This window comes from Zea mays, chromosome 6 (assembly GCF_902167145.1).
Source record: "Zea mays cultivar B73 chromosome 6, Zm-B73-REFERENCE-NAM-5.0, whole genome shotgun sequence".
Taxonomy (NCBI): Eukaryota; Viridiplantae; Streptophyta; class Magnoliopsida; order Poales; family Poaceae; genus Zea; species Zea mays.
The window spans coordinates 20,293,705-20,298,031 of record NC_050101.1 but is presented as its reverse complement, the minus strand read 5'-3'; the positions used below and the strand labels follow the sequence as shown (position 1 = coordinate 20,298,031).

The 4,327-nt window shown below is 41.7% G+C and overlaps 1 long non-coding RNA gene across 5 annotated transcripts; it reads right to left on the bottom strand.

The window, feature by feature from the left end:
• Nucleotides 1-1,709: 1,709 nt before the first annotated feature.
• LOC103629087 (uncharacterized) lies at nucleotides 1,710-4,044 on the bottom strand. Of its 5 annotated transcripts, XR_004850080.1 has the most exons (6): nucleotides 3,820-4,044; nucleotides 3,368-3,722; nucleotides 3,156-3,267; nucleotides 2,933-3,038; nucleotides 2,239-2,798; nucleotides 1,710-2,146 (listed from the first exon to the last, which is right to left on the bottom strand). It is a non-coding gene; the product is annotated as an uncharacterized lncRNA (long non-coding RNA). The 5 variants fall into 5 exon arrangements; XR_554113.3 differs by having other exon boundaries at nucleotides 2,933-3,267; XR_554112.3 differs by having other exon boundaries at nucleotides 2,239-3,038.
• Nucleotides 4,045-4,327: the final 283 nt, after the last annotated feature.

The window sequence follows — 4,327 nt, the reverse complement described above, 5'->3', positions numbered from 1 at the left end:
CTCACTGGAACGCTCCTGTTGTCCTTCGTCCTCTTGCCGTGCGACTGGTTCAGCAGTACTAACACTTGGTCCATCTGAAATGTTTTTTTTCCTGAGACTGCAAATGTTGTGGCGAACACAACAACATAGAAATTTTGGGACTTTCCTCTTGCTCTAGAACCTCCAGATGAGGATTTTGATAGTCGCAGGTTTAGTTAATGTTTCCTTTGTATTCTTTTTTATTTTTATTTCCCCTCTCAAATGCTATGCTTGCCTGAATTATTACATAGTGCCTTTACTGATGCCATTTATTTGACTTTAGGCTTCATGCTGCTGAAGGATCGAGTTACCGCAGCCAGCGTAGGAAGGAAATTTAATTAGCAGTAACTAAATCAAGGTGCACATTTACGCTGCTGCTCTGATTAGTTGAGTATGAGTATCTGCAGGCTTTGGTATCTTTTCCATCATAATTGTCTGGTTTTGTTTGTACCCTGGTGATTTTGACTGACTAGTAAAAAACTAAAAATGCACACGTCTAAAAAATACATTGTTCAATTTTGTTAATAAAAGTATGCCCTGATAGTTAAGCAAACGAATATTGTAAAAAAAATAATTGTTCAACGTTAATTTTTAAATTTCGTTTGACATGCTATGTTGTTATGATAAAGAGCTTTCCAAGCTTTTTTCTATTGACGTTTCTAACAAACATTTCCTTCGTAATGAAATAAAAAGAGAAAATTTTGCCTTTTGAATCAAAATGCATGACAATTGTTAGGAATGCATGAAACATTAACACAAGAGCTTTAAATGCCTTACAACTCTAATTTCTCTATTATAGCAGAAAAGAAGAAATGTGAAATAGGAGTCTGAACCGATGAAAGTCATCCCATGGTTGATTTTTTCAATAATGAAACTTAATACAATGCCTTAATCTCATGGCTTATTCAATAAATAAATTATAATAGAACTAAATAAACTACTTCGACCTAAAACTCATGCTTGGAACTTATTCTAGAATTAAATAAAAACAAACATAAAACTTATTTAAACTAAAGATTTATGAATCATTAGAAAATGTAAAATTGCCCTTAAAGCTTGAAATTATGTAGACACTGCATAAATAAATTTTATTATAATATTATAGCAAATAAAACTAAAGCTCGTAAATCATAAATAATCTTAGCACAAATATTCCCATGCATACTTAAAAAAATAAATTAAAATTCAGTCGTGCTGCTGGAGTTCCTCACCGGGCGCACGGCGGCAGGTCCCTCGTTTGTGCTGTCCCTGGATTTCAGGTGCACGGCCAAGGAGGCGAACCGGAGGCCGGCCATGGCCGAGGTACGGGCATAAGATTTTACCCGTGGGTAAAATACGGGTACCAGATTTTACCCATGGGTACCCACTGCGTGCCCGACTACTAGAAGTTGGACACATTGCAGACTTGTAGTAGAGTGAAACTTAGGTACTTCGGCCTCCCTTTAGATGATTTTGTGACTTGTTTATTAATCTAGCATTGTGACATAGCGTGTGTGAGAGTGTGACTATGACTGAGATCGACTGTGTGAGTGAATGAGTGATGCTATCGTTAATTGTACTCAATTTTTAATCTCAAATTATTTGATAGATTGTTAGTGACAATACTGGTAAAGGAAGGCCAAATACAACCGAGCAAAAGGCTAGCCTACAACGCTGATTTCATCACAATGATCTCCAAGCACCACAATGTCTGGCACATCATAAGGCACGATCGATTATTCAGTTTTGCGACAGGCACCCAAGCCATACAGACGAATCATCGATACAACTACCATACAATTTGCTTAAGGCATAACACGACAACACCACTCATTGTTGCTGCTAATACAACCGAGCCAAACTACTGGACGACAGGTGTGCAGGCTGCACATGTAAAAAATCATGCCTGCACTCTGCTAACCATGAGAAGCTACAACCTGTACAATGGTTGCCAGTGCAGTAATGCAATACAACAAGCATCATCCCTACATCAAGGGAGGGAACCAACCAATTGGTCTAGGCCTTACAATGGTAAGTGTGTCAATTCTAATAAACGTCTGTTGCATGAGGGGTTCAAGTATAGCCATCGGGCTCTTGTTCTCTAGTAGTTCCTAGAACAGTGGCATCAGGCTCTCGAACCTCAAACGACCTGCAACATTGTAGCAGTTACATCCGGTTTTCACAGCCATGAAACAAAGCCTTTGTTCGACAAAACATGAAGCATCTGTTCATACTTCTCACCTTCCTCAATGGAGACCATCTCGAGTTCCTCCAGTATTCTGCCAACACGCCGATCAAGGTTCACCTCCTCTTCCTCAGTAGCTGAGGTAGGTACAGTGCGTTGCGAACTCAGAAAGAAAAACTAAATTTTATTGTCAGAATACTGGTAGGTACAGTACATCAAACACAAAGTTGTCGCATTTAAGCTTATATTAATCTTTTGCCAGTCCAAATTCACCCGCTTGCAATCCATCACAATTTCTGGCAACAGTAATGATATAAATGCAAGCGAGAGCTCACAAAACGTTTTTGGCATGGCTTTTCTGAGCTTAAAATCAGCAATGGTGCACTTTTTAAATCCAAAACACATAAACAGGAACAGAAGTACAAAACTAATTCATGTACAAGTTCTAATTTAGATAACAAAAAGCACTATGTGATAGACATCAAAAGCAATCCAAGTTTCGATAGTAATAATACCTAGTTTTTTTGCGAAAAAGCAATGCCTAGGTTTTAAAGGTGTAAAGACTAACACAACCTGCGTTCTTGCAACACCATAGAATGTATGAGGGAACTCCGATCTGATGAGTCCAAGTTGATCGCGCACAACATTAAAACCGCAACAGAAGGTTTTAGTAATTGAAAACAGATCGTATATTGTCCTGACTCCTGAAGTAAGCACCCAAAAAGTGGGGGGAATGAAGATAAACTTTACCTCAAGCAAGACCAGCCAATGCCAAAACCTCGGAGATAATTGTAAGCCTCAGGATCAAACTGCAGATCTTCCCCATCTTCCAGTGCATCTACACCGGTTGCCAGACCTAAAATGAAGCACTGAATGGTTCAGTATAGTTCACACACTGAAACAATATGCACCATTTTACAGAAGGAACAATCCGAAAACTCTAAGCAAAAAAGGTGATTCATTTAGGCGCAACTTTATGAGTAAACACCGCTATCTCGGCTGACCGAAGGGGAAAACCACACAGAACGAGATCTTAGCAGGACCAGAGGCATCACAGGATTGGACGATGAGGACGCTTTGATTTTCTGCAGCACAGAAATACAGAAGAATTAGTAAGTGAAGCAAAGAGTCAGTAGCAATCAGAGCTATAGAAATAATCTTATCACTATCTATCAGGTAAGGTACCTAAGTAATTTACTGCTGGTTGACCGGGCCAAGGAATTCAGTCGTTCTTGCCTCAACTTCGTGCGGGCCCGATCCACACCACATCTGCGCCCGCGGTCAGCTGCGTCTCCATGTTACCCTTCATTGCGTTCGATTGCGACTTCGTGTTTTCGTCCGCCGCCACAGCCAGTTCGTCCCTCCTACGCAGCTATGACAGCACGCCAGCCTACGAAGGCTAGGGGTGGGCGAGGATGGGGTGGACAGAATCGTGCACCACCGACGCATATTCTTCAGGGACAGCAGCAGCAGTTTCGGCGTCCCCATCAGGTACCTGCGGGTCGAGGATCTGGTCCAATTCGTGGGGCGCCTGGTTCATCTGGGGATGGCCATGGATCGGACCATGGTTTCAGTGGCCAACATGAGGTGCAAAATCGTCGGATCCAGCAACAACGCTTCCAACAGAAATCTTCTACCTGGAATGGAGCCTCAGGTTCTGGGAGACAGCTGTTGCAGCATCATGCACAGGGTTCGTTTCCCGGGTCTGATTCTTCTGCGTCTCCAGAAGTGGCTGCACAGCAAGCCGGGGATGACGTTGTGAAGGCCAAAAAGCCGAAGGCACCATTCTATTTCAGATGTAAGTGCACCGGTCACACAATGGAGCCTTGCGATGCTGATCTTGATTGCTTTGTCTGTAATAAAATGAAGTCGCACATTGCTTCAAAGTGTCCTTTGCTCAAGATGCCAAGGCTGAACGCATCTTTGTTCGGATTAGGGAACCACGAACTTGGTTTTATTCGGATGCCTCATGTCGATTTCAAATTGGAGACGTCTGAGAGCACCTAGAGGGGGTGAATAGGTGATCCTGTAAAAACAGCTCTAAACAAAACAAACTTGGTCCAAATATGGATTAGTGAAAACTAAACCAAGTTCGAATGAGAAGAATGAGAGGAGAAAGATGACTTCTTCACTTAATTGCTCTCA